Below are 13,232 nucleotides of genomic sequence, written 5' to 3' on the forward strand. Positions count from 1 at the left end.
TGGACTCTTCTCTTAGCAGGAAGAAAATGATCACTATCACTGGTAAGAATTTGTTTTCCTTCTGCAAGCTCCAGACCATGGTAGTTTTTTTTTTTTTATTTGAACACTGGAGTGATTGTATCGTAGGACACCTCTGAGTGATGTTTGAACTTTAGAATCAACCAAAAAGGGTTTTAACCACCTAGGAGCCAAGGAAACCCAAGCCAATCTCTTAGGAATATCTATTTTTTTAAGAACTTGGTGAATATCTTAAAAATGCCTTCCATTGATATACCTGAAACTTCTAAGGGAGTTACAGCAGTGAGAGTCAGTGCTTAAGAGATCTACCCCAGAGTCCTCAAAAGTAATGACTACGAAAGTAATAAGACCAAATACTTCATAGTCTTAAAAAATTCACACTCAGAGGTTATCAATGGGATTTCCCATGCTCTTACCCCTTTCTAGCAATAAACAAAGTAAGCTATGCCGAAAACAATTTAGAGAAAAATTCAACCAAAATAGAATTTTCAGAAAGTTATGGGCAAGTGAAAAAAAGCAGAATATTATTGAAAACAAAATACCTTTACAGGAATTTCACTTGTCATGCAAGTCTCATGTCAAAGAAGGATAAACAGCATTAAGCAAAAAGTCCCGTCTTTGGCTGTTGCTAAGGAGCTCAGTGCCTAGTGATGGAAATGCCCACGACAGAGTTAACTCATGCTGACTCAATGTGAGATTTAAAGAAGAAACTAACAAACCCTAAAAGCAAGAGCACAAATGGGTGACAAGAAAACCAGGCACCGAATTTCTAGCCATGCAGTATTATCTGGTCAGCAAGGACGGGTAAGGGCAGATGGCTCGGTCTTGCGAATGTATCTCTCTAGGGACGGTGGCAAAGGAAGTGTATTTCTCATGTGCTAAGATAACACTGTTCCTTACACCCGTGTGAACAGGCATATGGAGATCAGAGACCAGTTTTGTTGGTGGTATTGCTTTGGTGTTGGCCACTTTGTGGGTTTATTTTTTTGAAGACAGGGTCTCTCGCTGGTTTAGAAGTCACCAAGTAGGCCAAGCTGGCAGGCTGGTGAGATTCAGGGGTCTGCCTGTTGCCAAAAATGTGCTCTACCATATCTATTTCTTGTATTGTTATTTTTATTTGTTTGGTTTAGTTTGGGAGGGGGGGTGGGGGTGGGACAGGGTTTTTCTATGTAGTCCCGGCTGTCTTGGAACTCACTCTGAAGACCAAACTGGTCTTGAACTCAGCGGTCCACCTGCCTCTGCATCCTGAGTGCTGGATTAAAGCTGTGCACCACCACCACGGGGTTTTACATCTCTCTTTTTAAATGTGGTCTCTGCAGATAGAATCTAGGTCCCCATGCTTTCACCGTAAGCACGGATGGTATTGTCCGATGGTCGGACTGAGCTATTCCCATCCCCAGTATTCCCGAAGGCACCGAGTAATTGTTGATCTTTGGCTCTTCTTTATTGCCCTTGCTGACTTTCAGGGCATCAGGGGTGAATATGTCATAGTAGCTTTAGGATAAAGTAGAACTTGCTGAGGCTGACATCGCAGCTCTTCTAAGGTGACATCACAGTGTGCATTTGGGTCCTTGTAGCTATGCTATACTTTTTGGAGGGGTGCTGATGGGGGGGGCAGCGCTTTTGAAAAGAATAACTACTTAGTGAAAGAGGCACTCACTGTCAGGAGTCCAGAAGAGACTCCTCAGGCCTGGGCTGTTCTCTTTCTGCCACTGCTGGTACCTCCCTATAGGTGGGCTTCCCTGATCAGGGCTTTGTAGACTGGCTTGCATTTGCTCCTCAGCATAAGCCTGGGATGGGGCATGAAGGGAAGCCCATGCTGCTCATCCTGGCCAGCCTTCAGAAACAGATCCCAGGTGAACCAAGAAGGCTCCTAGATGGTTCTGTTATAACCATCTGGGCATAGCCGTCCTCTGCCAATGTGAAGGGATATTCCGGGAGATCTCTCGGTCCCCTAGTGGGGCTCCCCACAGTGATATGAGAAACCAGATGTTGCAACCCAAAGGAAACATTTCTGGAAACAGAAGATACGTCAGTGCCACCTGCTTTGAAAGACATACCTCACGTAATGCCAGGGCATCTGTGCCAGTAAGGAAGTAGGTGACTTGTGTCTTATGTGCTCACAGCAGTGTGGGGGGACACAGTGCCGAGGGGCTGCAGCTATTAGCATCACAGTATATGGACTTGTTCTGAGTCCTTTCTGCCAGGAGGATGTGTCACAGGTAATTTATTCTAGCTCTTACCTGCACCACGGGCTGATTCTGTGAGGTTGTTTTAGGATCACAGCCACCTACGTTAAGGACAAAACACAAAACATCTTCTTGACCCCTGTAGCAAGTGAGGAGACGTCACCTAAAACCACCCACGTCTCCTTCCAGCTCTGGATCTGTGGCTGCAGGGTCCTTAGGAGCCAGCTTTGTGACCCTGGGCTCCTAGATGAGATCCCAGACACCTCAGCCACACTTTGGACATATTTAAGGGCTGCAAAGTCCACCCTCCTCCGGCCCCTACTTTGTAGGTGTGTGTGTGTCTGCTCTGCCACGTCGAGTGAGACCTTCCCCATTCACTCACTGGCTACATGGTCACAAGTATGCCTAAAGGGAAAGTTGTACCTTATTCAAACATGAAACCCTTCTCAGGGATATCAAACTGTTATTGTCTGGGTTCTGGAACTCACAGTGAATTACATTCAGATTTACTATATCTCAATGTCGTAACCCCCATCTCCAACCGTTTGCTGCAAAGGACAAGACTTCATTCTATTTTCTTTTCCTTCCACATCACATAGAACAAGAATGTCAAGTCTAGAGTCTTGCTTGACTGCTGGAGTTTTCAGTTTGGGTACAGCAGTGGAATTCCAAGTTGAGCCAATAACCTTATAAGATGCCCTGTAGGTGGAGTTTTTTCTGTTCCTGGGATCCACTCCCAAATAACCACTCAGAGACTTAATATTAATTACAAATGCTCAGCCAATAACTTAGGCTTATTATTAACTTGCTCTTGCAACTTAAATTAGCCCATTTCTATTAATCTATGTATTACCATGAAACTTGTGGCTTTAGCTGTCCTCCAGCATGTCTTGCTTCCTCTGTGACTTCTGATGACTTCTCTGATTCTGTCCTTCTTCCCAGCATTCTCTCTGCCCCCCAAATCCTGCCTAGCCATTGGAAATCAGCTTTTTATTAACAATGAGAGCAATACATATTTATGGTGTACAAATAGTGTTTCACAGCAATGCCTGACAAGTTCCAATTTAGGAGCTTGGCCCCTACATCTCTTTTATTCCCTCTGTTCTGCCACATGACACGTGGTCTATTCAGTTATCAGACAGCAGGAAGTAGCAGCTTCTGCAAGTGTGAAGCCCCTGGTGACAGTGGCTTTGACTTTAACACGGCCACAGATGACCCATTTGTACCAGGCTCCCAGTTCCAGGTGGAGGAGGACCCTGGCTGAGAGTGGACGTTGCTTCAATGACAGAGCATCTATCGTAGAGTTGAAAGAGAGCAGCACCCACCCCTGACCCTATCCCAGTGAGGACTTGCGGCCAAGTGTTTTTATTACGAAAGCAACAATAATAAACAAGGGTTGTTATTTTCTCCGTTACTTTCTGTCTGAAAGCATCAAAAGTCAGTGAAAGGACACCGCCTTTTACTGAGGAACTCACTGGCTTTGTTGTGGCTCTAAACAAAAACCGTAATTTAATAGATCAAAAGAAGAGCATTAGTACCAGGCCCGCAGAGGCACTTAATAACAGGTAGTTTAGAGGCATGAGGATTTATCAGGAGCTTTGAAGGAAGAATAAGGACTTGAGAGTACAAAGAAGGTTTGAAACATTCCTTAGTGACAGGACAAACTTGAAAGTTTCCCTGTGAACCCGCGACCACTACCAGTCGCCATAATAGGATCTCCACTCGAAAGCACCGGAGTCCTCCCGCCCAGCAGCAGGGTGCTTTTGGCTTTCCCCAAGCTCTCCTTCTCTACGAGGTGCCTGGTTTCAACTCGGCTTGAGAACTTTGACCTGAAAACAACTGTAGCTTTGACTAGGGGTGGAGACGCTGCGGCGAGCCAGAGTGGGGGATGGCCTCCATCATCCCTGGATTTAGGAGGGGAGGACCGCCTTATCTGTCTGACTGGATCAGGGCTGAGCAAGAGAAATGAAATAGGCAGGGAGTGCAAAACAAGGGATCATAAATCCCATTGAGCCTCGGCATGTTTTCAAAACATCTCGGTATCCCGAGGCATTTGGCTACGGTACCAAGCAGCAAACACAGGCCCGGGGGGACTCTGGTGGGTTTTGGGAGCTGTGGAGGCTGAGGGAGAAGGCAGGGTGGGGCAGGTCATTCTAACACTTCTCCTAAGGACTAACTAAAGAGATTCCATCGCAGCCTAGCAAAAGTCCACTTATGTTTTAGGGCAGGCTGACCTGTCAGTCCTAAGTCTATGTATTTATAACAGCAATTTTCTCCTGAAACAATAAACAAGAACTATGGCTGCATTCCATTCTCCCCTCTCACGCCGGGACCAGGGAAATTGGATTATTTAGACTGCTGAGATTCAAGGCAGCTCATCACCTACGTGCAGATGAGGTCTCCACATGTTTCCCCGAAGCCCGTGCCATTGTGGCAATTTAGTTCCATAAAGGGCACCCATACCGTGCTATCGCAGACGGTTACTTGAAAGGAAGTCCCTCCTCTAAATTTTATCTTTGTGAGGGTCGGTTGGAGTACAGCAAGGGCCCAGAGACTGTTAGAAGGGCAGTGTTCTTTCAGGCACATTTTTTTGTCTCTGAGGCTGACATGCCTGGTGCCGCACACCCTCCACAAATAACACAGCTCCCCCCTTCCCCCGCCCCACCCCACACTCATCCTCCTTGACTGCAGGACCTGGATGTCATCTCTCTACCCAGGATGCTCAGAGAGGCCAGGGCTGGCGTCTTGCACATGGTCTGTCAAAAGCAAAAGGGCAGGCACAGTATTTTTACTCAAAACTCCAGTGCCACTGAAAGCCCCCTCCTACGTTCTGAAAATTTAAATAATGTTTTCAATGTTCAGAATGTCCCCGCCCTCTTCAGTAACCTCAGACACCATCCCATTGTGCTTCTGGATGTCTTCACGGAGGGTTTTTACACACCTCCTACTGAAGGGGAACTGCAGCCTGGGTATGTCAGATTTGCTGGTGTTAGTGTGTGATTGGGAACACCTGTGCAGTTTATTTTGGGGAGCTCTGTAGACTACAAGGCAGGTGTATGCTTTCCTCCTTTTCTACCAGCTCAGTAGCAAGCAGAACAAAGGACACTTCTGCCCAGTAAGATGCCATGGTGTTTTGATTTTCAAGGGATGACTAATGTTTTCTCTTCAGGGATATAGGCTCACCCCCCCAATCCATTTTAAACTGCTTTTTTTAGTCTTTGTTTTTATCTTTGCAAAAGCAGAATATGAACACATGAGCTGTGAAATATGATCATAAAATAATGGCAGGAGCTCCAGGAACCGCATGAAAAACCACGTCCTTGTTTTGCAGCCACCGTCTGTACATGTTCTTTAAAACATGGAATCAAGGAGGAGGAGAGTGATGGACCAGGGTAGGGGGGTGGAGCACAGCCGGTTCTGGAGAGGACTCTGCACAGTATATGCGGTGGTACAGCGCCTGCCCTCCCTGGTGTCACAGACTCCTTGCCCCCACACAGATGGTTACGAAATCACACAGACTCAGGGTGCTGCCTGCAGCTTCAACTGCCCCACCCCCTCCCAGTTCACAATACCAGGATGACAGTTCTCACATGCTCCTGGAAAGTACAACATTGCTCTTCTGGAAAGACACCCTTTTATAGCCGTGGGCAGAGGATAGTGCAACCCGGACGTCTCCTCTACACCCATGATGCTCAGAGAGGACAATGTTGTTCCTCAGGCGATGGAGCCACTATTCACAGTGTGGCTAGTATTACTGGGTCGTCAGTCTGAGTGTTGGTCCTAACAGCACCTTGAAGAACGTCTGTTTCCTCTTGTCTTGAACCCAAATTCCTTCAAAAAACCTTGATTTGAAGGGAGAGATGTTTCAGGAGGGACTCCAGTGTGTCCCCATTGACTGGGAGACGGGGAGTTCACCCTGTGGGATCACTCATATCCGTGGAAGAAGGGGATTGCCTCCTGCATGGGGCAGGTCATGTGATCAGTCACAAGAGGAAATTGAGCTATTGCCACATATTGAGAGCAAAAGACGCCCGCCTGGACCCCAGGGGAGTCTCTGGGCTGTCCCTCCTAACTTCCTATCTTATGAACGTGAAAGCAAAAACCATTGCGAGAAGAGAGGCAGGGCCATTGAGGATCTAGATCCCAGAGGAGCTGAGGAAGGAGTCGCTGCGTGGAGAAAACCAGAAAGCTGAGGACACACTGGGGGCAGAGGACACAGAACGCCCATGGAGGAAGTTACTAGTGTTAACCACAGAACAGCCTCACGACTGGTCTCAGAGGGAAGACTATGGAGTACACCTCACATGTTCACAGCATGTGTGGACACGAGCGCAAAGCCCGTCTGTAACACATTTCTTCTTTTCTCTTCATTTCTTAGAACAAATACTGCCAGAGATGACTTTTGGGTTTAGTTGTAAGGTAGTATTGGATCCAAACGAGACTGCCTAAATCTGAGGAACGGTGACTCCATAATGGCGGACTATGTCCTAGGAAATTACAACGGTAACTGTTGAACTGTTGGGATGTTGTATTTCCACAACCTGAGGAATGTTTTCTTCATCCAATAGCAGTATGCAGTTTTGTTCAAAGTTCTCAAAATCACTCTAGTCACACCGCCTCGGCACCCTCAGCTCCTACCATCTGGTCACACTGCCTCGGCCATCCTCAGCTCCTACCATCTGGTCACACTGCCTCGGCCATCCTCAGCTCCTACCATCTGGCATCTTCTGACTGCCAGGCTTTCAGCCAAGGGAGCTGCTTCCCATATATGCGCAGAATCCCTGTAAGGTTCTCATCCCAGCTGTTAAGAAGGGCAGTTTCTTCTTTTCGTCCTCCAAGGCCAGGTGAGCTGGCTGCTTCCTGTGGTCACATCCATGATACCTCACTTAGTTCCTTTCTTCAACTGTAACTGCAGAGATCATGTTCTCACCATATATCAGCCTGCGTGATCTCTGCAGAGATCGTGTGCTCCCTGAGGACCAGCCTGTGTGAACTGCCCTCAGCAGCACACCTTCACTTGGATTCTTTTCATTTCCTTTCCTTTTTTTTTCTTTTGGATTTTTCGAGACAGGGTTTCTCCGTAGCTTTTTGGTTCCTGTCCTGGAACTAGCTCTTGTAGACCAGGCTGGCCTCGAACTCACAGAGATCCTCCTGCCTCTGCCTCTCGAGTGCTGGGATTAAAGGCGTGCGCCACCACCGCTCAGCTTCATTTCCTTTTCTGACTCATATGGCACTGATAATTTTTATGTCATTTCAACTATGTCTTTGACCTCTTATTAGAACGTGGGAACATACATTCTATTGTATTTTCTTACTCAACCTTGTTTTTCTGAGAAATCCTAAAGGTGGTTAACATTGCCATGTTTTTCCTTCCACAAGTTGAATGCTTTAACTTCCTTCTGGACTCTTCTATGTTTGAGATTTATTTCTAAGTGTGTGTGTGTGTGTGTGCAGGTATCTGAGGAGACCAGAAGCATCTGATCTTCCCAGACCTGTAGTTATAAGGGGACTATGAGCTGCTGGAAACTGAGCTCCAGTCCTTGGCCAGAACAGTATACATTTTTTAATTTTAAAAAAATTTTAAAATAATCTTTTTTATTTTATATACCAATAAAAATATGGAATGCTTCATGAATTTGCATGTAATCCTTGCACAGGGACATGCTATTTTTTTCTGTATCATTTTAATTTTAGTGTATGTGCTGTCGAAGCAAGCACCAGTACCCACATTTCTTTTTAAAAAATTCTTTTTATGTGTGTGGGTGTTTTGCCTACATGTATGGTTGTGCAAGCCTGGCATCAGTAGAAGCCAGAAGAGGGTGTTAGATCGCTTGGAGCTGAAGTTACAGATGGGTGTGAGCCAACTTTTGGGTGTTGGGAATTGGACTCAGATCCTCTGGAAGAACAGCCAGTATTCTCAACTTCTGAGCCATCTCTCCAGCCTCCAGTACTCATTCTTAGCCACCCAGCCACCTCTCCGGTCCCTGGAGAGGTTTTTTTTTATATCATTGTCTATTACATCCTTCTATTAAATCCTGATTTTTAAGCAATCTTCTTCTATGTATGCCAGTTAACCAACACGTAGAGAAATCCACTCATTTTATTGGTTTTAAAACAATTCTTATTTAGTTTTCATTCATAGTCTTAAACTTAACTGTTGTCCAACATGACTTGCGGGGAGAGGGGAGAAAAGGAAGAAGTAGCGGGGGGGGGGGGAATGGTGAGCAAATCAGGATGGGCCTGAGCCACAGAAGCAATGGCCTGGTAGTCAAGAAGCACGCAAGTAAAAAATGCCAGAGATTTTTACAGTCAGGAGTGAGTCTTTCTGCTGGTTGTGTGGCTTCTGGGTCCCAAATGGCACATGGCTCCCATGATGCTCACGCCTTCTTCTACCTTCCTGGAGACCACACACTTGCCACCGAGCCATTCAGTTTTGGCAGGGAGACGAAAATGTGGGGAGCCTTCGTGTTTGCTGCAGCGTTTGACACTGCACAATGCCGAGACTGTAAGAATCACGATGAAGCTCTCAGCTACAGCTTCCTGCAGATGAGCCGGCTGCCAGTGGTGTAACCATGGGAAGCCATTCATGTTGTTTCTTATGGGACTATTCCCACAGAGAGATTTGGTAGTCCCCCAAACACTGAGAATCCCTTCCTGGGGGCTGGAGAGAGGGCTCAACAGTTAAGGACACTTGCTGCTTTTCCAGAGGACCCAACTTCTGCTCCCAGCATCCACATGATGCAGTTCACAACTGCCTGAGCTCCACCTCCTGGAGATCCAGCATCCTGGATATGCGGGCACCTGGACACACATAGATTTAAAAGAGACCTTTCCTGGCATTTCAGTGGTCAGAATGGAGTCACATGTCTGTTTCTGACTCAATTACAGTGTGTGTGTGTGTGTGTGTGTGTGTGTGTGTGTGTGTGTGATCTCTAGATGAACCACGCTCAGCCTAAATCAAGCAGAGGGTGACTTGGATTTTCCTGAAGCACATAGGCTAAGGAGCGGGAGTGAACCCTGGACAGAGCCAGGCTCCATAGCAAGGACTGGGTAGATCTACACAACTGACCCCTGGCAAGTGCAAGACTCCTAGGTGTCTCTGCAGACTTGCTGCAAGGGTCAGCAACAGCAGAGGTATTCCAAGGGTTGTGAAGAGAAATGATAGAGCAATAAACAACACAGCAAATAAACAAATAGCCCACGGTAAGGGTGTTTCTAATGAGATATGCTTTGGTAGAGTACCATCCCTGTGTCCTCCGGAAATGCCTCACCACTTAGAGAAGAGCAATTTTGCTTTTTAGTTTTAGGCGTGGAGTAGCACGAACCATACTGATGTGTGTTATGGTTTTGTTTTACTTTTGTTTTTTCTTTTTTTCAAGTAGGGTTTCTCTATGTAGCCCTGGCTGTCTTGGAACTCGCTCTATAGACCAGGCTGGCCTCAAACTCAAAGATCCACCTGCCTCTGCTTCCCAAGTGCTGGGATTAAAGACGTGCCCCTCCACCATCTGGCTGAGTTTTGTTTTTTGGTCCCCCCCCTTTTAATTTTTAAACCAAGAAATAGGTGAATCCAATGAAGAACGTGTAAATAAAAAAGTTCCCACATCTCAGGTCTGACTAAACAAAAGTTCATATTAACAACAGCTGGAGTTAATCCTTGAGTATACTACAACCCTTTGAAGGCTCAAGCTATTGTGAAGACAGGAGGATCTCTGTTCACAGTATTGAACAGAACTGTGGGCCAGGCCATGCTACACAGTAGTTAAGCACACACAGTGTAGGGGACAGAGTGTCCAGCTCCTGGTCTTTTTCTAGCCACAGACTTTTGGCAATATCACTTCTGGGATTTGGCCAGCAAAACTCCAATAGCAGTAGGGACTCCTCCAGGCAGCCCCTAAAGTTCTGCAAAGTTTTGCTGAGATTGGCCCACCTTCCTTTGTTCAGTCAACACCAATGAACACCTGCTGTGTGTCCCCAGGGTGTTGTGCAAGGTGGCATCACACGACGGGTCATTACAAAGTGTCTGCTAACATTCAAGCTTCCTAGGCAGCTCTCCCCAAGATAGGAAGACCTTGATTCTGACTATGCACATTTAAGTCTATGGATGTTTCAATTCTGCATCACAAATCCACAAATGCATTTGTGAATAAAAAACAAAAACAGCCCTGGCCTGGGCAGCACCGGTGTGGGGATGCCCAGGGGCCACTAGCTCGAGCAGCCTCTTCCTGTCACCCACCCACGGGTTAGTCAAGAGATGTTAGATTAGGTGGCCATGAAGACCTCCCTGCAAAGGTGTTCTGAAGACTCCGCAGCAAGAACGGTGGATTGGTTGGGTGAGGTTGGCTGGGGTGGGAGGAAAGTCCAGAGGAAAGAAGTAACACGTGCCAGAGACCGCGAGACACATGATGGGGCGGAGCCGCCGTTCTGCTCCCTCCGCAGTCCCATCTGGGAACACTGGCTTTTTTCCTTTGCCCTGGTCTGGCTCCCTTTTCATAATCTTGGTGTCCTTCTTACACCGCTCTCATCGCCCCCTCCACTTCTCTCATCATTTCAGCCTTGAACTTTAAGCCCCTTTGACACTCGGTTGTTTTGTGAACACCATGCCACTGTTCTGCAATGTGTTGATTTATGAGCGCGCACAGACTCCTCCCCGGCTTTCCTGTAAGCCCCCTTTGAAACCTCACAACGTGAATCTGAAATTTCACATCTCCCCTCCCCAGCCCCACGAGAAACCAACATCTGTTCATCATGTCAGAGTTTGCAAGGTGGCTTTGCTGGGACCAAACTGAATCCCAGCCTTACTCAGCTGGTAAAAGTCTGCTCTAGGAGATCACTACTCCCTAAACCAGTGAGTGGTTCTCAACCTATGGACCGCAACTCCTTTGGGGATCGAAAGGCCCCTTCACATGGTCCCCTATCATATAGCCTACTTATCAGATATTTATGATTTGTAACAGTAACAAAATCAAATTTATGAAGTAGCCATGAAAATAATTTTAGGGTTGGGAGTCCCCACAACTAGAGGAACTGTGTTATAGGGTCGCAGCATTAGGAAGGGTGAGAACCGCTGAAGCTGGTATCTCCTGTCTACAGATGAGATGGCCTTCCCAAACTAGGTCTTTGCCTTTTTTGTAGTTAAATCTATAACTACAAAAGAATAAAGACTATAACTAATTACAGACCAGCTCACATAAAGCGTATAATGAGTAGAGTTTGGAGGCTCACTGGATTTGGGGGGGACCAAAACCTTTTAGATTGATTCCCCTTCGGGTTGGCATGGGCAGACCGATTCCGGACTCACTTCTATCCCCCTGCACCCACACCTGTCTACAGAAGTGGGATCGTTACTGTTGGCTCAGACTGGCTTTTATCTAGTCTGTTTTCTGGAGTTTTCTAAGATTAGGAGCCAACAACTCTGTGTAAAAGACCACACAGTGAATATTTTTGGCTTAATGATGCCACACCACTCAACCACAGGCTGAGTGTCAACAAACCAGATGTGACTGTGTTTCAGTAAAACTTTATTTACCAAAACCAGACAGCAGCTGCCAACTTAATCACCTGAGGTGGGTGTAACTTTCCGCTGGGGCATCTTGCAGTTTTGGATTTTGGAGGATTTTAGATTTTGAAATGTTTGAATGCGTTGTACTGGTTTCTCCAGTCTCAGTACCCCAGGCTCATAACTGGACCATTTGTTGGGATTTGGAAAGATGTTCCAAATAACTCATCATTGTAAGGGGTGGCATAGTCTGCACATGTCCTCTTTTCTAGGAGACTGAACACTTCCTGGTGAACACTGGGCTAGCCTAGCACAAGACATCTGTTCTTTCCCAACCTGCCTCTACATCCACCTCATGTTGCCTTGGCAACAGAGTGAATGCCTTCTGCTTGTGTGAGACGAGATACTGACCAGTAAGGTGTTCATGGCCAGGCAGCATCCAGTAAGGTGTTCATGGCCAGGCAGCATCTCATCTCACACAAGCAGCAGGCACACGCTCTGTTCCCAAAGCAACCAATGGGGACTTCCTGGTCAGCACAGCTAACGGAGCATTGGAGCCATGCTCAGAATGCAGACTCATGTCCAGAAGTTTGAAGCTGAATGAGCAAGATGATTCTGCTGCCAGTTGGTCAATATTCTGCACAATAATTTCTTATTTCAAGGCTTTTCTGTAAATAAAAGGGCAAAGCTATGGCCACTGCTGTTCAACAAAAGAAACATCCGAGTTAACAGACAGGCCAGAGAATGGGAAAAAAATCTTTACTGCTACCCTGCAGATGAGGGGCAGATATTCAGAATTTGCAAAGAATTGTGGAAATTGAATACCAAAGAAGTAAAACTGCCAACTAACAAATAGGAAAATAAACTGAATAAATGACTCTCAAAAAGAAAAAAAGAGAGAATTGAAAAGAAAGAATAAAAGAAAAAGCACAGATGGCCAATAACTAGTTTTTAGAAGTGTTTGCTATCCCTAGCTAGCAGGAAACATAAATTAAAACTCGTATGAGCTAGCACCGCACCCCAGTTAGAACAGCTACCATCAGGAAATCTGACAACAGACACTGGAGAGGATGTGGAGAGAGAAGAACTCTGATGGCAGAGGGAGATTAACATAGTCATTGCAAAATCAGTTTGCAGAGTTCTAAAAACAATGCCATATGATCCAGCCATCCGACCTCCAGGCACATATCCAGAAAACCTCACGCCCCCACAGAGATATCTGTATGCCCTGTTTGCTGGTGCTTTATTCGCTGTAGCAAAGGGTTGGAGTCACCCTCGTTGCCCACCAACAAATAAATGAATAATGAAAATTTGTTATGCATATATTTTATATATTTGTATAATTTTATTTTATAAAATGTAAAACTATGTAACACACACATACACATGAATACTACTCAGCTTTAAAGAAGCACACAGTTAAAAAATATGGAGAAAAATGATGGACTTAGAATGTACAGCATCAGACAAGGTCATGTATTCTTGTCATTGATTTCGAAGGTGAATAAGTGCATAAAATAAATCTGAAA

The 13,232-nt window shown here is 46.0% G+C and overlaps 1 non-coding gene across 1 annotated transcript; it reads right to left on the reverse strand.

The window, feature by feature from the left end:
- Nucleotides 1-7,819: 7,819 nt before the first annotated feature.
- Nucleotides 7,820-7,925, reverse strand: LOC126497861 (U6 spliceosomal RNA). Its single transcript, XR_007590702.1, has one exon. It is a non-coding gene; the product is annotated as a U6 spliceosomal RNA (small nuclear RNA).
- Between the last annotated feature and the right edge of the window lie 5,307 nt (nt 7,926-13,232).

The sequence above is a fragment of the Alexandromys fortis genome, unplaced genomic scaffold (genome assembly GCF_014885135.2).
Source record: "Alexandromys fortis isolate MF-2015 unplaced genomic scaffold, M_Fortis_MF-2015_v1.1 scaffold_23, whole genome shotgun sequence".
Classification (NCBI taxonomy): domain Eukaryota; kingdom Metazoa; phylum Chordata; class Mammalia; order Rodentia; family Cricetidae; genus Alexandromys; species Alexandromys fortis.